A 27,525-nucleotide genomic window follows, 5' to 3' on the forward strand; every position below is an offset into this window, starting at 1 on the left:
TGAAGCCCTGTAGCTCCTTACCACATTGGGTGAGAAACGATAGAATATCTTTTAATTTTAGCTCCGCATACACAGACTCAACCATGTATGGAGAACCAAAATCTCGGATGCGTAGTTGCGTCGATACGGGACACGCATTCACACAAATCACACTAATAATACTCAGTACGCTGATTAGTACCCATGTGATAATATAGTTTGCAATGTCCAGTCAGAGTTCTGACCAGAATGCTGCGTTGCACCTATCTCGAATAAAGACAGACAGAATAAAGTACGGTTGGTCAATTACGTTATTTATATGTTTATATCTCCAAAGCAGAAAATCTCCGCCATGTGCCATTGAAACTTCTTAAATAGCTGATAAGTAGTTCTCAAACAAGTCTAAGAAATTCAATTAGTCATTTGAGAGATATTCGATCATGAAAATTGAGTGAAATGTGAATAGTGCTGTTTGTTGATTATGTCATTTATACGATTATATTTCCTAAACCGAAAATGTTCGGTATGACTCATCCGAAATTGATCAATGACCTCATTTCTGCTTTTAAATAGACTAAGATTATCATAATCTATTAAGCCATCTTCGAGAAAGTTGTGCGCATAGTGAAGAGTACGATAATATCACCGAAACCGAAAGTGAATAAACATATAAACGATGAGGAGGTTTTATACCTGCTGGAGTGAGATATTGTGATATTTCATCTGCATCGGACTATTTCCTGCTCCAAATAAATAAAAAAATAAATAGATACAGCTTTTCGTAATTCTTGTAAAATTCCGTAATTTAATCAAATACGTTTTCATAACTTGAATCATACGTGATTTCCATCGTATGTAAATTTCATAATTTACACACTTTCGGTCAAGGGAACTAGAAATTGATAGAGCCAAAGCTAATTCGGTTGACCATTGAACTAACAAGGATCTACAATTGAACACAAAGTTTAAAAAAAATTCCACACATCTATACGCTATTTGCACACAGAAATTTTCCTAGATGGAAAGAGCATTCGAAATCGTTTCATATAACATGTCACGGATTGACCTTTAAATGATAGTTGGATTTATACCTCTTTGGTCGTCTTCTTCGGAACTTCAGAAGTTTCCTCAGTAGACTTCCATTCGATGAAAGACGATCGCCTGTCAAACATAGTGAGCCTGTGTGAATTCCACTGTTAGTGAATAGTGCCGGGCGTCCTCTCCGGGAAGTTTAGGGAGCCACTTGCCTTCGAGCGTGAAGGAAGAGCACGTGGAAATTTCCTCGTGTCTTTTATTCTCCGCGGGTGAAAAGCTTCAAACTAATGGCAGTCTGCCATATCGAGCCAAACATGTCGTTATGTACTGCCTGCCCATGCTTCTTCCGCTGACACAAAGTACCTTTCCAACACACATACATTCACACATTACACAGTGTTTTTCAAATGGAAGTTGAAATGGATGGAATAACTTTTCAGCGGATAATGGTGCTTAAAATTCTCCCGAGACTTTAAAGTACCATGTTCGGTGAATGTTTTTCTTACTTTTTCGGTCCCGAAAAATGGTCCCGATGGCTGCTGATGTCAGGATCCGAGCAAAAATGAATATCGCGCTGGTTCGTTGCGGTGCAAAGAAAAATTGCATTTGGAAACTGTGTTATGTTTATATTCCTGCGCCAACAGTCCGGGGACGAAGAACAGTTTCAACTAACGATTGCCTCGCTGGTTACGTCAGGTAGCATCGAATGGTATGGGCTCCAAGCAGCAGCAGCAGCAGAGTGGGCGGTGAGTTTCCATTCTAGTATTGCAGCAAGCTATGAAAAAAATTTGATCATTTAAAAGTGTCATATTTGCCGCGACACATGTTCTCCTTGGTTGTCATCACCGCAAGATTCGTTCCGAAATTGACTATTGAAAGTTTTTTTTATTTTTGATGGCAGGAGATGTTACAAGCATGGATGAAATGTTTTCAATGGTGGTGGCTTACACTTACCCTATAGACAGGTTGTCAAAGTTTATTTTTGCGAACGAAAGGTCCATGACGCGAACAAGGAAAAAATGAATATTCCTAAAATAATGTTCTTGACCTCAGTATCGTGCCTGTTAAGTGTTCATTTTAAAGAAAAAACTATTTCATTATTTTTTTTCAAAATGCAGCTGATATTCAAAGAGATAAGATACTAATCCATCCAAACTCAACTCATAATCACCAAAATCTGTTCATCTTCTTTCTGCCAGCGGCTGCAATGAACGATGGGAAAATACCATATGTCCGCCTTTCAAAGTTTCCCTTCGTAGTCGAAGTGCATCATGGTTTTTTTTTGCTTAGCCGATTCTTTTCTCACTGGAACTTTGCTTTGCAGCAAAATACGCCCTTTTCCTGCGGAGCTACCCCTCACACTGACTGCACCACTGCCCATACACACAAATAGACACGTTTACTCATGGCACACTATGATGCAGCAGGAATTATTTCGAGCCAAAAATATGAAAATATCAGAAAAGATTAGCGTCAGAAAAATGTTGCGATATTATTTCCGTTGCTGCCGTCATTTCCGTGCGGTCTGTGCAGTGCTATCACATTGTGCGCCAATCTCCTCCGGCCTGGCAGCTGGAGAGTCCCGTTCGGGGATTTACCCGGTACATACATACATACATACATACGTTTTATAGCAATGTTGAATCGATATCTAGCCGGTATCGGGCCGGTGCCGAAAGTGGTGCTCCAAGAAGCGTGTGTTTTGTTATGATGGAAGACTTTATCGGAAAGTTCCGTCGAAACACCCCACATAATGCGATATAAGCTGCTTGAGCGCGTCCCCCGGGAGGACAGATCGGGAGGGTGTTTCGGTGGTTTTGCGAGTCAAACTTTATTGATCGTGCACCGGGACAACAGCGTGGCATCGGATGAGCCGGAATGATTTAGGTGTTAGTTTTTCACATTCTTTCGAAATGTTGTTTGTGTAACTGAAGATACAAACTTGAAATAGTTATTCAATGTAGTGAGCGGATCGAAGTTTTTGTAACTTTTTCAGTCGATCAGGCGAATAAAATAAGCTAGTTATTATTTTTATTCAAGAATAATTAGTTTTTTGTCCAGAACCTAATAAAGACGATATGAAACGTAATTACTATCCAAACAAATAAGGTCTAATCTAACATTTAATTCTGCTTCAATATGTAGAGTTACTAATATCAAACAACAGCGTAATTTAATATAAGTAAACGTTAAATAGAACATAGTGCAGTAGTTAAACGAAGATTTGGGATTTCGCCAATTCGGTATGTGCATTCAAGTCTCAGTTGTGAGTTCAGTTCCAGGGTAGGAATCTAAAATTTACCGTGTATTATTCGAATAGACGATATCGAATCTAGTGTAGAAATAGATCAATTAATCGATTTCATTTCGTTATAGTTGGCATATTTAGTAGTTCATTATATTTCATCCTAAAATTGCAAATGAATACATAAATAACGGATATTAAACTTGAGGAAAAGAATCCAAAGCGGCAAAATTTTAAGCTTCGTGAACATGGCCTACTGAGGTACCGTAGTCATGCGCAATAGCCCTACACTGATAAAAATTTGTACGATCGATTCATATGTAAACAGCACTTCAATTTAATGTGCTTTTTCATTGCAATACATAACCAAAGCGATTTGTTTTAAGATTTCATGTGCAAATTCACTAAGATGCAGGATGAGATTATTTTTCACTTATGTTTGATGTGTTTTTATTTTGAATGTGATGTGTTTTGCTATTGAATCGAAATACATGTGTTGAATACTGCATTTTCTAGTGGAAATGAGTACAGCAAAAATGTATGTGCCAAACACTTGATTCGGTCAACTGTGTTTCAATTGAAATCTATGTGGAAAACAATGTAACATTCATATGAAATTGGTGTAGAATTTAGAGGTATCGTTTTGATGTGCATTTCGAATAAATGTAGCATGATTTCCACTGAATATCAACAGTTTTTAAATTGATTTTATGAGTTAAAAGTATATTTTCATGAATTTCATGTGTTCTACAAGTAGTGATAGTTCAAATGCTTTGCACATGATGCTAGCGTGCAAATTATTTTCAGTGTATTGTAGGTAAGAACTAAATCCCAGTCGCAGATGTTAGTTATCTGGCGTGATAGACATGCTCTCCATCAAAAGACGGGAGGCCTAGCAAGTCGCCCGAAAAACATATGGAACGTACGTAAAGGTTGGGTCATTTAAAGCGGACGCATTTGATACAGAACAAATATATGGAGCAAACAACAGTTTTATTTATTTGCATTTCGATTACTTTTATTCGAAGAGGTTCAGTTATTTTTTGAAAATGATATCGCGTAAATGGCCACCGTTGTCCTTGAGTATGAAATGTGTCCTTTTCGTTTGGCGTTTTCCATCGTTTTGGCAAATGTATCGGTCGATATGGCTTCAATTTCACATCATATGTGCCTGTTAAAAACGTGTTCCACAGTGAAACGAACTAAAAAGACTGCCCTCCATGCGTTTCCAGCATCAAGCAGTGATATTTGTATAAATCTGTTTAGTGTGAGGCGACTTGAAATTTTTAAATTCATACGATGAACCTCTGATGAACTTTTAATCTGTAAACACACCACCGGCGGTATTCAAAAAAAAGTTCATGTTTTTGTAAAACCTAATTAGGTTTTTTACCGTCACTGCTACCCTCAATCGGATGAACACATTTTGACAATTCAGCGGTACTGTTTTTTCCATAAATACGTTTATTTCATAGGAAATATACATAAGTTTTTCTTCGCCTTGGCATCTACAATACATAGTACTTTAAACCTAATACATTTCGAATATTATATTAGTATGTTGATATTCATTAGTTAATCTAAACACTGTTTTTATCAAACGAGTTGCTATTATAAATTACATTAAATGAAATACATTTATTTTGTACATGATCTTATAACTATTTCAGGTTTGTTTGTATCAGTTCATCACTTTTATTTAATAGAAGATAGCTGGCTATTGGTTGAACTAATGGAAGAGAAAACAGTCTAACATAAAATAAAATTTAAATTGGAACTCCAATGGACTTAATGAAATAATAAAGAAGTTTCATGTAAGGAACGTCACGACAAGCAAGAATGCCTCGAACTGGAACATTGGGTAGTCTACCTTGGGTACGCAAGGAATTTAATAGTTGAGATCTGACATCACGATACTCCACGCATGTCCAAACGACATGATCAATATCGCGATATCCTTCGCCACAAGCACAATGATTAGTTTCGGAAAGTCAAATTCGAAGAAGGTGTGCATCTAATGTGTAGTGATTGGACATGAGTCTGGACATCACACGAATGAAATCCCTACTCATATCCAGTCCCTTGAACCATGCCTTTGTCGATATTTTAGGAATAATTGAGTGCATCCACCGTCCCAGATCATCTCTATCCCAAGAAGCTTGCCAGCTGGCAAGTGTTCTTTGGCGAGACGCGCTATTGAATTCGTTGAAAGCAATCGGTCTCTCATAAATTTCACCCTCAATAGCACCACGTTTGGCTAAAATATCGGCTCTTTCATTGCCTGGAATGAAGCAATGAGCCGGGACCCAAACTATTGTGATTTGATAATTATTATTCAATATGACGTTCAGGCACTGTTTTATTTTGCCCAAGAAAAACGGTTCATTTTTGCCAGCAGCGTTTGAGCGAATGGCTTCAATTGGGCTCAGACTATCTGTGAAGAGAAAATAATGGTTTGGAGATAATTGGACGATTACTCTCAAACTATAATGATCTGCTGCTAACTTTGCTATATAAATAGATGCAGGTTCTTGAAGCCTAAATGAAACCGAAACATTATTGTTGAATATACCAATCCCAGTATCCTCTTCAATTCGTGATCCGTCCGTGAAAAGCATTTTCTCAGAGTCAATATGCCTGAACTTACTTGAAAATATTTTTGGGATTTCCATCGAGCGTAGGTGTTCCGGGATTCCACGCACTTCACGCTGCATGGATGTGTCGAAAAATAGAGTTGAATCAGGGACATTTAGGAGGGTGTCACGGATAGGAATATATCTTGAAGGGTTGATTTCCTGTGACATATGGTTAAAATGTACTGTCATGAATCTTGTTTGAGATTGAAGCTCAACTAGCTTTTCGAAGTTATTAATAACTAGGGGATTCAGTACCTCACATCTTATTAGCAGTCGCGACGAAAGCTCCCAAAACCGATCCTTCAATGGAAGAACTCCCGCCACAACTTCAAGACTCATTGTATGTGTTGAATGCATGCAGCCTAAGGCAATTCTCAAACAACGATACTGAATTCGCTCCAGTTTGATAATATGAGAGTTCGCAGAGGAGTGAAAGCAAACGCATCCATATTCCATCACTGAAAGTATCGTTGTCTGATACAGTTTTATTAGATCTTCCGGATGAGCACCCCACCAATATCCTGTTATTGTTCGAAGAAAATTTACTCTTTGTTGGCATTTTGTTATCAGAAACCTAATGTGTCCTCCCCACGTGCATTTGGAATCAAACCACACCCCGAGGTATTTGAAAGTCAAAACCTGGATAATTCTTCCCATCATATGAAGCTGAAGTTGCGCGGGTTCATGCTTTCTTGAAAAGACGACCAGCTCTGTTTTCTCCGCAGAGAATTCGATACACAGATGAACAGCCCAAACGGATAAGTTATCTAAGGTATCTTGCAATGGATTTTGCAGATCAATAGCTTTGGGTCCAGTAACTGAAACCACGCCATCATCTGCCAATTGTCTTTGTGTACATGGGGTTACGAGACAGCTGTCAATGTCGTTTACATAGAAATTATACAGGACTGAGGCATAAGCCTTGCGGGAGACATATGTAGCTAATTCTGATTGTTGCCAAATCGCCATGTGAAAAATACATGCACATATCTGACAAAAGGTTGTGCAAATAATTATTTATAACCGCTGGAAGTCCATGTTGGTGGAGCTTGTCTGAAAGAACATCAATGGAAACTGAATCAAATGCTCCTTTAATGTCTAAAAATCTAGAGGCCATTTGTTGTTTTTGAGCGAAGGCAATTTGGATGTCAGACGAAAGTAATGCAAGGCAATCATTCGTCCCTTTGTTTCTTCGGAAGCCAAATTGAGTATCTCACAACAAATCTTTTGTCTCGACCCAAGTGTCGAGACGTCGAAGAAGAATTTTTTCAAACAATTTTCTGATGCAGGACAACATTGCAATGGGTCTATATGAGTTGTGATTGGAAGCTGATTTCTCCGGCTTTTGAATGGTGATAACTTTCACTTGTCTCCAGTCAGGTGGAACAATATTTTGCTCAAGAAACTTGTTGAACAATTCCAACAAACGTCTTTTTGCGAGGTCGGGCAGATTATTCACCAAGTTGAATTTAATTCTGTCTAACCCAGGAGCGTTATTGTTACAAGACAAAAGTGCTATGGAAAATTCCTTCATTGAAAAAGGGCTATTAATAAAACCATTATTTGAAGGAGATTCCCGATTAATGCTCTGCGTAGGAACAGAAACTGGGCAAACTTTCCTAGCAAAGTCAAATATCCATCGGTTCAAGTATTCCTCACTCTCATTACCCACGTTACGATTCCTCATTCGTCTGGCCGTGTTCCAAAGAGTACTCATTGAGGTTTCTCTTGACAAACCTACCCACAAAATGCCTCCAATAACTGCATTTTATGACCCGAAGTATGTTCTTGTACTTGGTTTCTAAAACCAAGAATTTTTCAAAATTCTGAGGAGTTCCTCCTCCTCGTTGACCACTGTAAGTTGTCAAATGTTGTACATTTAGTGAATTTTGTGGTTATGTCACGTTCGTGTCGAACCTAATTGTACAGTAGGTTTTACTTGTGATTGAATTTGTGGTATATGATAATAGCAATATTCTCTGCAGAAGACCGTGTTAATTTTAATTTGTTGAAATAATTTGAACCGTTGGCTTCATTCAAGTCTCCGAACCTTATTCTAATATCGCTGTTTTATTTAAAAATGTATTGTGTAAAACAGGATGATAAATCTGTTACAAGAAAGCTAGGAGCTCTTCAAAAACCTACATACTCCAATTGAAAATTCATAGAATTATTTCATAAACTCTGAATTGCTCCTCAACCCCCCTCTATTGTACTTCAAAAGAACATCACTGCCCGACCATCGGAAACAGATAATTAAATTCCTGGTGAAACTTAGTTCATGAAAACTTAAAAATTACAATCCAACTCAAATCGACTAGTTCGTTTCTCGTTTTAATCAATCCATCTCAACTCAAACCACCAGCGGCACTCGATAAACACTGACTTCTGCCGTTACTTGCTATCTTCCGACAGCTCAGTCTCAACCGGCAAGCCTCGCCTATTTGTGTTTGTCTGCAAACAACGAACGGAGTAAACCGCTTCCTGTGGCGCTGTGTAAGTTATCCGAAAATGCCAACGAAAAAAAAGAGACGATCAACGTTTGCTAACATTGATTAATTATTCGAAACCCAACAATAGAAGTCCGTCGATTTTCGCTGCCGCTCGTTGAGGGAGTTTGCTTGTTTGTTCCATCAAGAACATACAACAAGTGTTACTTTCGAGTACCTGCACGGTTCGTCTTTCTTCATCCTTTCAGTGAGGAAGAGAACACGAGACCGAAGCCAGTCTACAAACGCTTGGAGTGTTGTTGGAAAGCACACGAACGGGAACTGATAAAAAAACCGCGCCTTCCTTACACTGAACCCGATAGCTCGACTGGAATTGCGCCTCGTCCGACCGGTAGCAGATTGGCTGTCAGTTCGAACAGGAGGTGGATCTTACATGATGGAGAAATGCTATGAACTGTGTTCAGCTGAGCGCGTTCGTTCTTTTCCATATCGGTTTAGAAGTTCTCTTGTTTGCCGAAGAAGGTACAAAAACAAGCTAATATCGACTAGTCATACATGAATCATATTGCTTCTTGCTGTTTAATTTTATAAAAGTTAAAAATTAAACGAGAATGGAAATAAAAAAAAACAAGGATCAGCGACTCCGCACTAGCAGGGCAAGGAGGCGACGGGATGAAGCTGGGATGGGTGGTTGAAAGCACGTAGAAAGCAACACAACAAGTGCAGATATTGTTTCTAATTCGTTCGGTACAGAAGGCCATTAATCATTTTTCAGCATATTTAGCTCAGCACCAATGAAGGGTGTCCCTGTTTGACAGTAATCAGATAACACATGAGAACAATTAATTAGACATATAAACAAACGTACGTCACTCAAACCGCGCGGTAATTTTGTTTTTCTGTTATGAAATTGAGACACCCTACGTGAACCACAGTTTTGTGGAAACGAGACCAAAAAGCTCCATGTGTGCATTTTTCCAACCATCGCAAATTTGTTCTTCAACCACCGCTGCTCTCGTCCTCCCTGCACTGAAACAAACCGAAAGCTTCTGGTTTTGATGTTTTCCAATATGTTCATCTGCCGTGAAGCGTGTACCTTTTTTTCTCCCTCTGTGAACAGTGTTGCAAATTGATTCCGCTTTGTTGATAAATGAAAGGCGATTATTTTTCTCGGTAACCTCTTCAAATCTTCAACAAAGTTAGTCCGGTTTATGTTAGCAAAATAAATAATTACTCCAGTTTCCATCGAGAGGGATGATGATGACCATCAATAATCATGGTGTTTTACACTTTTCCTTTACAGGTAAACCCCGACGCTTCATCGAACCCATTTCAGTGTATAGTGTAGAATTACCAGGTCACTTCCACCAGCATCGAAGCATCGTTAATTAGAGACGGTATGTACCAAATGGCCAATAATTAAACAGCCTGTACTTAGTTTTCAAGTCAAATAGTGCACCCCATGCTGCGTGACCGCTCGGCTCTTCCTGTGACACCGCCTGGCCGTCGACGCCGATGCAGCCGCCGCCGCCACCGCCACCGTCAGAAGTAAACCGATTTAAGTAAACATCACCGTTAATGTGGTAATAATTCACTTGAAAAGCTATAATTCACGATGTTAAAATGGATTCCGTGAAGAGAATGGACCGATTACGAAATTCACCTTGAGTTTTTCCGCTTCTTCAAGTAGGCTATGCGAGCAACCGAATCGTGCTCCTAGGGACCATAAATAATACGTAATCTCGAACACTATTTATGACATTACACAAACACACATTGGTACCAGTGGCGACCACCGCCATCCGGATGGGAACTGGGAAAACCTGACCGCGCTGCTGCAGCTACCGCTTTTGTTCGTTTTGGTGCACAAATTTGCTTTATCGCGGGGGGCGTGTCGGTTAGCATGATTTTTCTATGTCGAACGAAACTTGATCCATTTTTGCTTCATCTGACTAATGGTTTGTGTAATGAAAAACTTAGCAAGAGAAACGGCCCGCTTGCTTACCCGGAATCGCTGGCAGCAGTCGCGGGCGATTCCGGCTGGTGATTGAAAAATATGCAAGCACACACGATTGATGCAGCTTTCATGATCTTCGTCGGGATTATTATCGGGCAGCATCGATATCATGGTGCTGGCCGTTTCCAAGTTGCTTTTTTTCAATAAAACTTACAGCTTTTCATTCATAACACGTTATGATATCGCACTGATCTTCGCGGGATCCTACAGCTAGTTAACACAAGTTTGTCCATCGGATAAGTATGATTGATCGCTAAATTTAATCACTTGTACTGCTTCGTTAATCGTAATTCTTGTGGATACAGTTTCCATAAATTTGTAATAGCAGACCGTCAGAGACTGTGAGAAATTTTAAATTATTTGCATTTGCGTTTTTTTGTACAGTGACGATGGTCTAACTTACACCAATTCAACTTAAATTTCAAACTTGAGCATGTTACTCTTCACAGTCGAAGAATCAGAAAACAGAAATAGTTTGTATACTTCACATATTTAACGAAAGGACAACGACTTATCAGATTCTGCCGTAGGTATCGCGGACTTGGTATTTGGGACGACGCCACAGTAGTCCAAAACTGAAAAAAGACGGTAAAAAGTCTGTATATAACACTTCTTTTGAAAGCAGCACCTTAATTTTTGTTAAGAGGGTAGTACCAATTTTGAACAAAAACAAAATTTTTTTCCCCAAAAATTTTTTTTTCTATCTCGTTTTGAAGAAAAAAAAACATTTGAAGTATATTTGCTGAAGATATAAATAATGTAAAAAAAATATTTTTTAAGATATAATCGCTTTGTTTTAAAAACAGTTCTTTTGGATTTATCTACGTAGAATCTACCTATATTACTTAAGTATCTGTTACAAAGTTTTAGATAGCATTTAAATGAGTAACTTTTTCCAACACTTTTCACAACCTAATCAATCAATTAGATAATCAATGTTACCTAATAATTCATTACAATATGTCACTTAGTTGCATTGCATTCGATCAATCAGCGTCAGTCACTTTTTCAGAAAAGAATAAACCTATGCATTACCTTCAACAAAAATGTGGAATTTTTTATTTTCTATAATTATTTAAAACAAAGTATGCATAACAAAATAACTCGAAACAAGTTATGAAAAACTGATTTTAAGGGGGTTGCCATAAAAACGCTTTGTATACCCGAAACGGTGCGACCTAGACTTTCGGCATATTTGACAAAGTAAATTATTTTTAATAGTTCCAAAACATTGTAGAAGAAAAAATTTTTCTATCTCTTCAGAAAAAAAAAGTTATAGTTATATTTTTTAGTCTAATTAGGCCATGAACAATTAGGGATAGAATCAAATTACGCGGCATATATTTGTAAATAATTTCTTAAAAGCAACTATATGCATTAAAAGGTTCGGCAGCTACTGATTTACGTCCACGTTTTTATTGATTCGAACCTGTGTGCGACGAGCAATAGTACTAGGATTTGAATTAGGCAATTTTCGTACCCAGCGTGTCTACTATTATTATTCCAGAGGAGTGAATTAACTAGAGCTCTTATCATTCTAGTTCTCCATATTTTTCAATGGAAATAAAAGAAATCGAAACATTAACTACGTATTTTGCAATGGTTTCTGGTTTTATAAATTAAGGAAAAGTTGCATTCTTCAGGTTAGCTATCAGAATTGTAAATCTGAATTGCTACCCGTACGAGCCGGTGTTCCGCAGGGTTCGAGTGTAGCTCCAATCTTGTATAATATTTTCACTTCTGATCTTCCAAATCTACCCGTTGGTTGTCAGAAATCGCTATTCTGTGACGACACAAGTCTGTTAGCCACAGGTAGAAATCTAAGAGTGATCTGCAGTCGCCTACAAAGAAGTTTAAATATTTTCAGTGATTATCTGTCTAAATGGAAAATTAAACCAAATGCAGCAAAAACGCAATTAATTATCTTTCCTCATAAGCCAAGAGCTTCTTTTCTTAAACCAAACAATAATCACATTCTCAAATTAAATGGCTTGGAATTGACATGGTCTGATCAAGCTAAATACTTAGGTTTAACGTATGACAAAAAACTCACTTTCAAGGATCACACTGAAGGAATCCAGGCAAAGTGTAATAAATATATTAAATGTTTATATCCTCTTATAAACAGAAATTCTAAGCTCTGTCTAAAAAACAAATTGTTCATTTATAAACAAATTTTCAGACCAGCCATGCTTTATGCAATACCAATTTGGTCAAGTTGTTGCTCCACCAGGAAGAAAACGCTTCAAAGGATTCAGAATAAAATTCTGAAAATGATTTTGAAGCGTCCTCCCTGGTTTAGTACAAATGAGTTACACAGACTCACAAATATAGAACCATTAGATGTAATGTCACATAATATTATAAGCAAATTCCGACAAAAATCGATGCAATCTTCAATTGAATCGATTCGCTCTCTGTATTAGTTAGTAAGTTAGTATATAAGTTCCTTTTCCCCATTACACAATACAAGTAGGTTTAGAATTTTCTCTACACAAAAATCTCAGAATTGCGGAAGCAAATAATGTCCTCATGGTAATAACCAAATCATATATATATATATATATAATAGGGCTGAAAAGTCACCACTTGTGGCTGAACACCCAATTTAAATCTTAATAATTTAATTTTAATTCTTATTTCAATAAATAGTTATTTAAAAAAAAAAGGAAAAGTTGCATTCATTCGCGATCTTTACAAAATACACAAGAGTGAATAATTATCGGTTACATTACATATCAAAAAGAACTCACCATCATTAAATTTGTTTACTACAGAATACAATTTGGGAAGAATACACAAAATTTCAGAAAAACAAAAGAATGGTTCAACAGAGACCTAGTTTCTTTTGGTAGAACTATTAAGTTCCGTGCGATTCATCAAAAATAACGGTTTCGACCTTCTTAAGTATCTTTAGTGTAACACTTTCTAGCGCTTTGAAGAAACAAGCAGTAGACAAATTCGATATTCACACTCTACACCAAAATTCATTCAGCGGTCTGACGGCTACCAAAATTGATTCAGTGACGGCTGTCAAATCCAATTTGGCAAAACATAGTCACCTGTATGTTAGTTAACCGAGCGTTTTCATCTTTCACCTTCGCTGAAAATGTCAAAGATTTCGATATGAAAAAATCCTATTGGATACGATTGTATTGTTTGAGATGTATGTCTGCCAGCGGTGAGGCAGTTGGTCACCAGAATGGCTGCCAGCCATATTTTACCCGCTGGTAGCGTTTTGTCAGCCGTCTGGCAGCCATGCGTATGTGGGAGGTAGTAGTTGCTGGGAACCATATCCGGTGAATATGGTGCGTGCGGCGATACCTGGCACCAGTGAGATGATACCTTTTTTATCAATCCGCATGTGTTTTTTGCATGAATATTCTTCGGTGTTTCAGTTTTCATGACATTATTTTAATGAGTGTCGTTTTAAGCGGCAATTTGAGATTTTAATCACTCATTACTCTGTAATGTCGAAACAGCAAATCGGATCGAATTTTAATATAAAAATGTAACAATCGATAAAACATTCCATGATATGTCGAAATAAATTCCATTTTAGAGTTTAGGGTAATTTAAAGTACTTCCAGAGCCGGTATCCAGGAACCAGCATCAAGGATGGCTTTTATCGTATCAAAGAATGCTCACTCGCAACTCTTCCACGATGAAATCGGTGCCATCAAAGAGAATCGGAAATCATCGCAACAACAAAAAAACCGGCATGGTACATTTAACATAGAATAGACACTAGTGCGAGAGCGAATTTCTCTCGGTGAACCGTCTGAGAATCAACGGCTATAACGCTGCTGTGGGGATTCTCTCTGAAGCAACAAACGGTCGCTTATTCTCGTTTCGCGATCCGATTCTGTATGGGCAGTGGATAATTGCGATAGAATCATTTTACTATTGCCGCTTATTCTAACTATGTGCTTATAACCTTTGTATACTTTGTGTCTATGAAAATGTATGTGAATGCTCCACACAAGGGTTTTTAAATATTGCAACCTAGTATGAGAATCATCAAGTCGAATCATTAATTCGATTTTCTGCGATAATTGTCAAGTTGCGATTCTCTCTTGGTAAATTCCACACAGCGGCGATCATTATCAGATTGAATTTTTTTTTAAGGGCCATGAAATACTCAGAGTATGAAGTGGAGCGAAGAAATGTAGAAAAATTCTCTCGAGGTTCATGCATTGAGAGACTCGAATTCTTGTAGCATCTTCTACCGGATTGAAAATGTTGTATACAATATAGATAAAAATCGAGCAGCTTCTGTCAAATTTTCAGCAATCACCAACACTGACCAGCATAACCCAAACTGATTCGTATGGCCATATGACAAATAAATTGCAATATTTTTGAGTCCAACTTTAAAGCTTTTCGGGTTAGTCATCTTCTATATCGCTTTGAATTTTAAAAATTCATCATCCTACAATTCCAGAATCGGAAGTCAGAATTGGATAAAATTGGATTTATTTTAATTTGAACTTTTGTTTCTAAAATTCGATTTGGCTTTTTTTTGAGAAAATGATTGAGCTTTGAGAAACGATTCGATACTGGAACCGGAATTCGAGATTCGGTGTAGCCGAAGTCAAACAAATTCACCTGAGTAGCTGTATAGATTACATTTGTTTCAAAATGTTTGAAAATCAATGTACACATCTTTGAGGAATCGTAGAGCGAATTAAATTTTTGGGACCTTCCGAATCGAAAACTGAATACCACTAAAACTGAAATAAGTTTATTTGGTTATCGACTATCCAAATCTGCTAACCCGAAAAACCTGATTCATTTATGTGAAATAGACATATTTATACTAATCACCCTGTATCTCCGAAACAAGAAGTTGGATCTGGCTGAAAAACAAGATGTTTTATAGAAGCTTAATTTTTTTCATTTGAATCTTAGATCGGTTCAGCCATCTACGAGAAAAATGAGTTACACAGTTTTAATTTCGTTTTACATATCATCCTGTAGTTCCGGAACCAGAGGTCGGAACCAAACATAATTCAGGAACCGGGAGTATACGACTTTTCATATGAATCTGAGTTTGTAGAAAACGGTTGAATCATCTCCGAAAAAAATTAGTGAAATTATTTTTCACACACGCATTTGCTGATCTCGACGAACTGATTCGAATGGTATATGGCTGTTATGTTCTTCCAGCATTTATTGCTGTAAGTAGTTTAAATCAATATAATTATGGAATTGCTTTCAACTCGAAAATTCTGCCTTACATATGGCATATTCGAACGATTATGTTGCCAAAAACGAACCGTGCTAAAATCGGTCCGAGGCAAAATATCATGCTGTACACGGACTTTTGAGTACTTGGATACGAATGTATGTAACAGTATAAAAAACGTGTTTTATGTTGCTCCCAAGCATTTCTTTGCCAGATAGCGCTCTAAACATCTACTGCTGGAATAGGGGAAAAAGTCGCTTACACAAAAATTTAGATATCTCCGTTAAAAATGGACGGATTTTATTACCAAATTAATTTATTTATGGATCTGGTTTCTTCTTTTAGTTCTTTGAAATTCTGTTCATTATATTTCGATAAAAAGCAACAGAAGACCTCATTGATTCAAAATCGTAGGGGGGAAGCATTTTATACCAAGAAAGTATGTTCCAAGTTTGAAAAGAATCGGTTCAGAAGATTTTGCAGAATCTTGTTCACGGACTTCGAAAAAATTGGTTTTCAGAAAAATGTGTTAAAATTTTTTTTTCCTCAGAAAACGAGCAAAAAATTTTTAATATTTTGACAGTTTAGCTCCGATTGATTTGAAATTTCGACACAATATTTTTGAAATGTTAAACTACAAGAAAATGTAAAAGAACAAACGATTTTTCGAAACTGTTTATCCCTTAATCACCCCTTTCCCCTCTTAAGTAGTTATGAACTGTGTCGTTTGTAAAATTATGTCACCTGTAAAATTCATAATTTTTCATAATAACCATAAACATAGGCTCGCGTTTTCTATGTTAATTTTTTCTTCGGATTCGGATCACACTCTAAAAAAATGAAATTTACGTTTGACGTTAATTCAACATGTAGAAATAATTTTTGTGCCTGTATCGATGTGAACTTCTGCTAAATGAACTGTGAAGTCAATGATATGACTAATCTTTACATGTGTTGAATTGTACATTTACGTGAATTACAACGCTTCTTTTATTCTATAAAGACTTAAATTTACTTGATTTTTTTTAAATGTGCAGATACAGACATAGCCTATTTTCAAACGCGTAAGGGTTGAGTTCTGTTTTAATAATTTTCCTAAAGAAAGGTTTTCGAGAGTTTCAACTCGAGTCGGGCTCAAATATAACAAAAAATGTTATTTTTTTCAGATTTTTATCGGGGACGGGTAATATTTTTCAATTTTAATCGGCTACGAGTTGGATTTGTGTTCAAGTATCCCTAATTACTAACAAACTTAGAGTATCGTATAATATTACGCTCATATGATCAACATTAATAACATTAACAACATTAATAATAGAGTCACGTGATTGTCACAAATTGGTACTGTTTAATAGAAAAAAATTATCATAAACTATTTAAAAATTTGTTTGCCATGCTCCATTGGGGTGTTTCAATTAGTTATATTTTAATTTCTTGACAACATGACTTCGTATTTCATTTATTTTTTTACGCAAAAGGCCATGGTACTGAAATAACATAATAAATTCATGGATGACATGAGATAGATACTTGTGAACATTCAGTAATTTCACATTTTGTCGCAGCAAAACTCCCAATTTCCTATTACTGTATAAAATTTATCACTGCAAAGAGTAAAAGAATAAAACAGAGGAACGCTCACGAAACAAACGTCAGTCTCGACTCAATGATCAAAAGTAAGCGTACGATTTGTCTCATTAAATCGCCATTGCAATGACCTTGAACCTTGGAAATGCAAAAATAAAGAAAATTTAGTCAAAGTTCCTACTTTCAAAGCATCCTCGAAGATACATAATAACCAACTCAAGTTCGAGTCGAGAGGCTCTCCTCGGGATCCTGTGAAGTTTCGCAAAGTGCGTATTTGAATAAGGGCGCAAAGGAAGAGGCTGATTATGGAGAAAATGTACAGATCCGAGTTCAGGCTTGTTTGCTTTTGTTGTGTGTCTCATGCTGCTCTCTGTTCCGTGTTCTTCAATGGAAATGTTGAAACAAATTGATCTAGAGTTTTGTGAACTGGTTGTGTACCCAATTAGTAGTTCCCAATCCGAGGTTAATTTTGAATTTTCGCATGGCTGCAAACCGGTTTGCGTTATTAAAGTACGATACAACGTTGGCAGAAGAAAAAAAAACACTGAACAAATTCATTTTGTTTTGGGCATTTTTTTACTTCAAACGTTGCTTCTATTCAGTAGCCACTGCCGCGTTGAAAAAGTTGCTATTGCGCTTGCATAAAGTAGTATCTGGGAAAACGAGAAAAATTGCACGTGGGGAGTTCAGTTTCAAAACGAATTGGATGCTGAATCAAATTTGTGTGAACTCAATATAAAATATGATTGGCCTTTATTCCACGCTGGTTTTAGCCGGATTTGTTTTCACTCGACTAAATAAACAAAACATATGTTCATGGAATACGAAATCATTGATGAATTGATTTGTTGAAAAAATAAACCATTTCCAAAAATGCACTTAATTAAAACAGACCTAAGTCGTATCAATCAGAGCAAAGCCGCGTCCAAAAAATTTTCAAACGAAAGCGCCAACTGAATAATTTACGCTCCAGTGTTCGGGCAACTTGTCACTTGTCAGCAGCAGTTTAAAATCCGTCCACGGTCGATAAAATGTCACCCGGTCTCGTCCAATGACTCCCAAATGACGGGTGGAGCCAAACGATCTCAGCGAATGCCGTGACCGTCGTTTAGTCGCACTTTGTTGCACGCCGCCACTGGTTTCCTGCCTGCGACGACGAAGTGACGTTCGGTCCCCAGCCCGTCAAAGGCTGTAAACGATTTTTCCTTTTTGCGTATGATCCATTTCACAGTTCGATTCCGGTTGCTTTGATTTCGGCTCGAAAGATGGTGCCGACCGGAACGAGTCAAACAAACGAACGAATGAGCGAACGATGGCTGTTTGTGTGCGCGTGTGTGTGTGTGTGTATTTTATTAAACTTTAATGAACTAGAAAGGCAGTTTGAATGCTTCCTCATGATGCTGATCTTGATAGTTTTAGCTTTTCTTGAGGTTTCCCACTCATCGTGTGATAGATGAGTGCTTGGCGGGAGCTCTGCTAGCAGTTTTCATCAATTTCGTCAATCCGCACGGCGTTCGAGTCGGACGGCGATAGGGAAATGTAGGAAACTCGGCACCCGGAATGTGGAAACCGATATAACCCCTTGCCGAGCAGATCTTTTCATCCGACGACCGGTGATGAAGGCAACGTGCGGAAGCCAAAGATGAAAGGGATGCTTCTGGGATGGCATGCCGGCGCTGTAACCGCTTCAATCGACACCGAGCAAGAAAGAAGCAATGCACGATAGACGAGCACTTTTCCTTTGCCTTCATCATCATCACTCTGGAGCACGGGAAAACTATACCCTAAATTAATGGGCTATGCGGCTTGACTTGACTTGGCTTGATGGAGGATCGGAAAATTGGAAATTAATTAACCTTTTTGCGAGAGATGCATGCGGTGCTTCTTGGTTGCGTGTATTGCTTGAACTGCTGTGTTTGCTGGCCAAGTCGATGGAAGTGAGGAGAGAGCATCAATTCCGGTATGGTAAATTAATGTACATTTCAACTTGTATCAATGAACCGAAATATATGTACTCGTTTGCACAATTTGTGTGAGTTGAACCAAGTCCCTATCCTAAAAAAACAGGTTCAGAGTTTCAGCGATGACCTTAGCATTCGATGCAAATCGCTTTCTAGCAAGCTTCAATTTAAATCTAAAAGCAGAAAACAGTCGTCCCGACCAGATGCACATAACAAAATCATTACACAAGTATATCAACAGTTGATATGTATAACCTGTTGGGGCAGGATTTCACTTCGGGAACTTTTCTTTGCAGGAGTATCTTCGAGACGATAATCAATATGCGATTGAAAACAGTTCGGGTTTATTATGCCAATCTCAGTGGCACACGGAGCGGACAGGCGGGTTATCAAAGTGCGTTTCACTTAAAACCACTTAATTATTTTAACAAACAAAACGTGCGATTTTTATCTAAGAGTTTATTCAACAACTGAAACTTCTTCATTGCCGATTGGCGGTATTTATCAATTTCTAAGCGGAAACAGTAAGAATATAATAACTACTACTAATTGAGAAGAGAGAAATCTGTATCCGAAAGTAAACAATTAATTTTCTCCCAAGCTATCTATATGTCGCAACTGAGGTAGGAAACAAAGAGCAAGCGATTTCTAAAATCACGGTGGATTGATTATTGATAACTGCTACACTGAACCGAACATAACCATTTGTGTTATTTTGAGATAATTAACAAATGAAAACAGTTGAAAATTAAAACTTATGATATCTATATAATAACAAAATCAGTTATAATGTTTTATTTTCGTTTGCAAGAGTTATAATAATTAATTAATTGACAAAATGAGTTGTTCCGTTGCTTTGCTTAATATCGAGATATAGTGATCAAAATTTCAAAAAACTAAAAGAAGAAACCAGATCTATAGACAAATTATTCATTTAATAAAAAAATCATTTTACAATTTATGTTTGGAACAATGCTGAAAATTGGCTGTGATATAGTTTTCTAAAACCTATTTCTAATTTATACATTATTTAACAATTAACAGTATCAATCATAAAAATGACATTATTCAGGACTATTTGTTATTCTATGCAATTTATTACAACTATTGTTATAAATTTCTACTTTCGGACTTCTGTATTTATATGAAATTCAAAAACAGTTGTGATACAAACGTTTCAAAATCTGCTACGATTTTGATATTGCTAGTCTTTTTTGGTATGATTTTTGTTATTTTAACAGCTTACCATCCAAAAATATTTCAAACTTTGTTACAAAATATTTCTGAAATAAATTACTCCAGTTGTTATAATTCTGTTATTGCCATCTGATCGGGGTTGAGGGCTAAATCTGGCTAATATCATGGAGTACGGTGGCAATTCGAATTTAATATCATGTCATCGCAACAATAAGTTGTTTTTGATTAGCTGTGAGAGAGCGCTTTACCCACTTTGCAATTTAGGTGTATATTCTGGTGATCATGCAAAATTGTGGATATCCCTCTTTTTGATATATTTAAGATGTCAGATATCTCCTGCAACTTCAGTTATTCATTTTCCATAATAATGAAATGAACTATTGAGACGATTTTGGACGATCATTGCGTGATTCGTCATCCATGTTTGCACGTTCATGTTTAAATTCAGCATGACTGTCAATAACGCTTGATTTACGGAAGTAAATAATGCTTATCAGGCCATTTATTTTTGTTTTGATGAAAACAGACTTTATCGACAAAAACACAATCATTGTTTCAAATTTTCCCAAAGTAGCGACCTAACGTTTTGCAATTTTGACAGATGAAATCTGAAGCATGACTCTATTGAACGCAAGGGGGATATATTTATAGTCAGTGACCCCACCCGTTTTTTAGACCGGGAACTTGGAATTTGCCTGATGTGTTAAATGAAAGATCGTATGGTCTCATTAACATTCATGAAGTTTAATTTGAATCCGACCTCTGCTTTCATGGTTATAAGATGATGAATGTTGAATATTTAAAAATGTTATATGAGTGACGACTAAATCTTCAAAGTGGCCTCAACATTATTTTAATCTGTTTATCTTCTTAGTTAGAGATCCGGTAAACTCATTTTAGTTGCACCGGTCACCGTTTTCACATAAGGAGTGTATCGATAAGTAGTTAGCAACATTCAAACAGGTATTACTCGGAAATGGCTTAATTTTTTGCAGCGTGTTTTGTGGTGACATGTTTGTTTACATGTCAATAACAGCTGCGCAATCGGTACGGTTTATCGTTTCAATGATGAGTCGAGTTGATCCGGAAACGCGAAAGAAAATTCTGCACAGTTGGTGCTCAGAAAGTGATGTCACGTACGAAAGAGTCCCTGGTACAGCAAGTTCAGGCCAAAACAAGAGCGCGAAAACTGTATAACCGGATTCTACAGAATAACGGACGGATCCTGATCGACGACGAAACCTACACCAAGGAAGACTCTCGAGCGCTGCCCGGACCTTAATATTATACGAAATCGGTGTCTGGCATGCAATTTGTACCTGTGGTTCGTGGTCGTCGATTTTCTTCACGAAGGGCACCATTAACGCCAAGGTGTACGAGGAAGAATGTTTGAAGAAGAGAATGCTGCCACAGTACAGAAAGCATAAGGCTCCGCCTCTCTTCTGGCTGGATTTGGCTTCAGCTCACTACGCCAACTCCGTTCTACAGTGGTTGTTAAAAAATTCGTGGAAAAGGACATCAACCCACCGAACTGCCCGGATCTTCGGCCAATTGAAAGGTATTGGGCAATTGTCAAGCGGCACTGTCCCAAAACATGCAGGAGTTAAAAAAAAAACTGGACAGCTGCCACCAGGAAAGTCACGAAAGTAACTGTGCAGAATTTAATGAAAAATGTCAAGTCCAAAGTGCGAGCGTTTCACAGAAACTAGGATTTTCTTCAATATAATCAGTGAAATGCATAAAAATGTAATTTTTCTACCATATATCGAAAACTGATTTTTTTTCGCTTTTTTAATCAATAATCAATGTTGCTAACTACTTTTCGATACACTCCTTATCAGTGTTAGCTCAACCCATGTCGCATGCATCTAACACATGGATCAGTAAGTCCCGAGACTAAAGCAGAGATGGCGCTCGTAGTAAACAAGTAACCATGTCTTTCTAGAGAACTAACCTTTGCTTGAAACGGGTCAAAATTTTAAGTCGATCCGACCAAAAACAGCTGAGTTATCGAGGTTGGAGTAAAGTCGTTTTGTAGTGGAAAAAACCGAGTTTCGTGTTTTGATAAAACATTTTTTTTTAATGGGTAAAAACATCGTGCAAGCGAAACAATGGATTGAAAAATGTTATCCGGACTCTTGTTAATCAAAAGCAACGATTTGTCGGTGGTTCGCCGAGTTTAAACGTGGTCGTACCGACACAAATGATGCGGAACGCTCGGGTAGACCTGTGGAAGCCGTTACACCGGAAAATGTGAGTGAGGTGACAAAAATTATAATGAAAGATCGTAAAGTGAAGCTCCGTGAGATTGCTGAGATGTCACAGATATCATATGGAAGTGTAATACTATCCTTCATGAAAAATTGAGCATGAAAAAGGTTTTTTCCAAGTGGGTGCCGCGATTGCTTTCGATGGAACAAAACAGTAACGAGTCGATGATTCAGAAAGCAGTTTATCGCTATTTACCCGCAACAAAAAAGATTTCTTGCGTCGTTACGTGACCATGGACGAAACATGGATACATCACTACGCTCCAGAGTCGAAGCGGCAGTCATCTGAGTGGCGCACAGCTGGCGAAAGCCGTCCGAAGCGTCCGAAAACGCAGCAGTCAGCTGGCAAAGTCATGGCGTCAGTTTTTTGGGATACGCATGGCGTGATTTTCATTGACTACCTCGAAAAAGGTAAATCGATCAACAGTGATTATTATATTGACTTACTGGTGCGTTTGAAGGAGGAAATCGCAAAAAAAACGACCGCACATGCAGAGAAAAAAATCCTTTTTCATCAAGACAATGCACCCTGCCACAAGTCGATGAAAACAATTGCGAAATTGAACGAATTGGGCTTTGATCTGCTTCCCCAACCCCATACTCGCCAGATTTAGCCCCAGTGACTACTGGCTCTTTGCTGATTTTAAAAAAATGCTCCAGGGAAAAAGATTCGGGTCAAATGAGGGTTTATCGCTGAAACTGAAGCTTATTTCGAAGCGAAAGATAAATTTTTTTATAAACATGGTATTGAAAAATTGGAAAAACGTTGGAACCATTGTATCACCCTAGAGGGTGATTATGTTGATGAATTAAAAAAAACTTTGCCAAAATGTTGTTTCCATTGTTATTCTCGGGACTTATTGATCCATGTGTTAAACATTTTGCGGCCATATGAGCCTCGGTTCAAAAGTTGGTTTTCACAGTCATATCCTTTCAGCAAGAGAAAAAAGTAAAGTAGTAAAGTAGTTTCATAAGCTTTTTTTCTTAATTTCAATTTAATCAATTCTATACGTTTAAGTGCAACAAATCGTATTTAAGTTTTGAAAATGAAGTACTCTGGAAATTATTGCAATGTACTCCAACCTACTTGATAACTATTCTAAATGTTGTGATGTGGCAAATAGAACGACTATTGCAAACAATGGCTTTTGGTGTGCCTCTTTTCGGTGCAATTGTCGTGCTTGAATATACTGTATACAAAATTTATACAAATACTGTTTCTAGTTTAGGAACAGTTTCACAAATGTTTCCTGTAATATCCTACAGGAATTAGCCTGAACGGTCACGACTGCCGTCGGTCGAAACCGGCTGAAAAAAAAAACATTCTTGAAACTGGTTTTTCCGAATCGAAAAATGAAACGTTCTCCACAACATATTTAGCCAACAAAAACACGCGTGTGCTTGAGAGTACGAGATTGAACTGGGACCGGGGATCACTTCCGAAAAAGCATTCCCGTGAACTGAATGCACAATTGCAGGATAACACGGCACACATGGCATCACAATTCCAGACAACTGAACTTGAACGAACACTCTTCGATACGGGATCAGTGTTTTAGCTATTGCATCCTGCTTTGCGGTTAAATGGTCAGTGTACAGTACAGATATAAGTGCAACCAACTGGAACTATGTTTTCCTGTGTGTACACAAACTGCCAGAACAAAAATGGAAATTTTCCGTATCCTGGTATCGAGTGCTTCCCGATTGGAACTTGCACATATTGGTTGTATGTAACTGGGTCAAACGTTGTAAGTGGGAACTCTAACCGAGTGGAATCGAACAAAAACTATCGATGTGTATTGTTCCTATTTAGAGACCGAAATAATCGAAATGGCAGAATGCCATTATGATGTTTTGTGTGTTGCACTTCTTACCGAACGGAAAGTGCTTTTTCACGAAAGATATGTTAATATCTGTGTGTTTTTGTCTTTGTCATTCTGAAACCCAATCTTCTAATCGAGACCCGTGTGAGTATTCACATTAATTCAAAGTTGTAAATTGATATTAGATTTACAGATCACCTGACATTAGGTCGCGATTACTACTTCTCAACATTTTTGAGGTGCAAACACGAGTACGCTGTCGATTCAGATATCAATAATACATCACTTCGTATATGAATAATAATAGTAATAGTTCCAAGCATTTGTTATAAGAAAGTTAATACTGATTCTGATTACCTTCGACGTAAATTAAAAAATAAATTCGACCATAGTTGTTTTTCTAGCAAGCCTTGGTTGACGGTTCAATGCATAGAGAGCTGAACTTACAAGCCAGTTATCGTATGTTCGAACCCCCGGCCTGTAAGGATTCTTAGTGTCAGTAAGATCGTAGTACACCCAAACCTCCATTTACGTAATTTATATATATATATATATATATATATATATATATATATATATATATATATATATATATATATATATATATATATATATATATATATATATATATATATATATATATATATATGTATAGATATAGATTGCTATTAAATTCAATCAAATTCTAAAAATCCAAGTCTGAAAGTGTGGGTCTGCAATTCATTTAAATCAACAACCTATGTGTGTGAGTGTACATTATCTGTAACTGTTGAAGCAAATAAATTTATTTTGGATTAGTTAAGCTTTTTGCAAGTGGAGGAATACATTTTGTAGCAAAAATTTTTAATAACTGGTCTGTATACTATAAAGAGCTGACCAGAAAATCTACCAAGCGAAGGTTCTAATGCAGCTGCAAGCCAGTGCCTTACCGTTCACAAAAATGTCGACGATGCAAAGTCGACTTCATAACACAGAACGGAGTCCAATTTTGCTCAAATCCAATCATTTCAGTTTCACTAATTTCCGAAAATGATTTCCATCCAGGGAAGAAGCTTTCGAGCACACTTAGTGGTACCTGCAGCGGACCTGCAGTAGTCGGAAGGTGACTTCCAACCAACACCCCAGCTATCGCATCGTTATGAAACGACAGTTTTCCCTGAGGCCAGAACTAAAACGCTCTGCCATCTCCGCTGCCAGCGGAGAACTTTGATCTATAAACTCCTTCGTCAGCACCGGCGCCATCTTTCGAGAAGTGGCTTATTTTATAAACTCATCCCGTAAATAAATCCACTATCCTTTTTCTTTGCTGTATGAAGAACGGGAGTAAACATTACCCAACCAACCTCTTAATAGGGATGGTTATTTGGGCCACCGTCGTTGTGTCGTTTTCCCCAGTCGAGACGGGAAGGAACCGGAAACCCATTCATCTAGTATTTCAACTACTGCGTAGATCAACAAAATTGAAAAAGAGCATCCTTTTCCCCGTCGTTCCTCTCCCGGCGCTTTGGTTTTCTATTTACTTTAAGAAAGGAAAAACAACACTTTTCATCCTTATTCTGCTTGCTTCCGTACGTCGGGTGGTGCCTTTGCTTACAGTTACCTTGCCCACAACCCCACCAACCCGTTCAACCGCCCAAACTGAATGCCGAAGGAAGGATTGCGGAAAGTGCGATCTTGTTTGCCTTCGTGTGTGATTTCAAGAGTGTTTGCAGCAAAGTGGTATTCCCATCTATTTCTGCTCCAGAAGGAAACGTAGAATTGTGGAAAATCCAATAACGCAAGAAACGGAAAATCGTCGTGGTCGTGATGCTGCCACCCTTCTCGGATGGTTGAATTGGATTGGAGGCGAAAAGCAAACAAATGAAATGATTTATATTTCCACTTTTGCCTGATCCCTGCTGCTGGAATCCGTTTCTTTTAATGTTGGCGACTGGAGAAGAAAATTATTGTTCTTTTAAGAATGAACAGAAGTATATGAATGCCGTCACAGGCAGCCGAATTCCTGTCCCAGGCACGAAAGGTGGCAAAACATAGCTTCTTATCGTATTCCGTGGATTTTGTTCTCTGTTGCCATGAATTTTGCAGCTAGCATTCTTTCTGATGCCAACTTTGACACCCACACTTGTCCCATTATGTGTGCAGTCTGTCGTTTTACACCTTATAAATCAATGCCATTCTTTTGGTGCCACCTTTTCTTTTGACTTCCGTGTTTTTTTCTTCTCTCCTCTGCCATCACTGCCATAATCGTTGCCATTGCCATACAGGGCAGGAAACAGCGGCAGCAGTATGTCAGTCCGAATTCCATTACAACAGTGAGAAATTGTGTCGTGCGAAATGTTTCCGTTCTCCCGCAGAAGGAAGTACAAACTCACAAGCGCAAAAGCGAGACTGTGCAATCTGAAATGCACTTTTGCAGGGCAATTTTCTTTCGAGGGAAAGTTTTCCACGGAAAATGAAATCTTGTGGAGATGCACACATTCGTCCTTGCTTATTCTGTCCGAACTGGCCGGTGGCGCCCCGTCGAACGAAGCGAAACGGACATTTGTATGAAGAATGTAAAGGCGAAAAATTCCCTAAATGCAATTTTTCCTCTTCGCAACGGTTGTTCAGCGCTAGGTGGGGAAGGAAATTGTATCGATTTTCTGAATCCATGACAAACGATTGCTAATGCCAAAATGACACGATTACGTGCAGCTTTCTACCGACAGACGGTCAACGTTATTTATTATTTCATGTTGGTTTGTTATTTTTCGTCTTTGCTCCAATTCTTGGATTCTGATAGATTCAACCGATTTTTTTTTGTAACAGAAAGGAACCCAACTAAAACGTGAATTAATCAGTGTCGTATCGCATCGATAATCGATCATCGAGTTTACTGCCGTTTATTCGCTTTTTGCTGTTTTTTCGGCTAATTTGTGGCGTGCTTTCGACCGTTAGCACCAGTCGCTGACATAGTCGTTCATCGCTTTGTAAAACAAATTGTGTCATCTTGATATCAGCTCGCTGTCGAACGTCGATCAAAACAAACATGGCAAAAAAACAATGCGGAGAGTGTCACCATGACATCAACGACTTGGAACCAATACGTTGTGGTTTATGTGAGACTCCTTTCCATATTAGTCAAAATTGCTGTGGAT

The 27,525-nt window shown here is 37.8% G+C and overlaps 1 protein-coding gene across 3 annotated transcripts in view; it reads left to right on the plus strand.

Moving 5' to 3' along the window:
- Window positions 1-27,525, plus strand: part of LOC131426972 (discoidin domain-containing receptor tyrosine kinase B) — a 702,887-nt gene that overhangs the window by 240,238 nt on the left and 435,124 nt on the right. Inside the window, exon 2 of one of the 3 annotated variants that reach the window (XM_058589807.1) lies at window positions 9,649-9,742. The exons of the other annotated variants lie outside the window; for them this stretch is intronic. The gene's annotated coding sequence lies outside the window, so the exon portion shown is untranslated. The remainder of the gene's footprint in view (window positions 1-9,648; window positions 9,743-27,525) is intronic. 3 annotated transcript variants of the gene reach the window in all.

Source organism: Malaya genurostris, chromosome 2 (genome assembly GCF_030247185.1).
Source record: "Malaya genurostris strain Urasoe2022 chromosome 2, Malgen_1.1, whole genome shotgun sequence".
Taxonomy (NCBI): domain Eukaryota; kingdom Metazoa; phylum Arthropoda; class Insecta; order Diptera; family Culicidae; genus Malaya; species Malaya genurostris.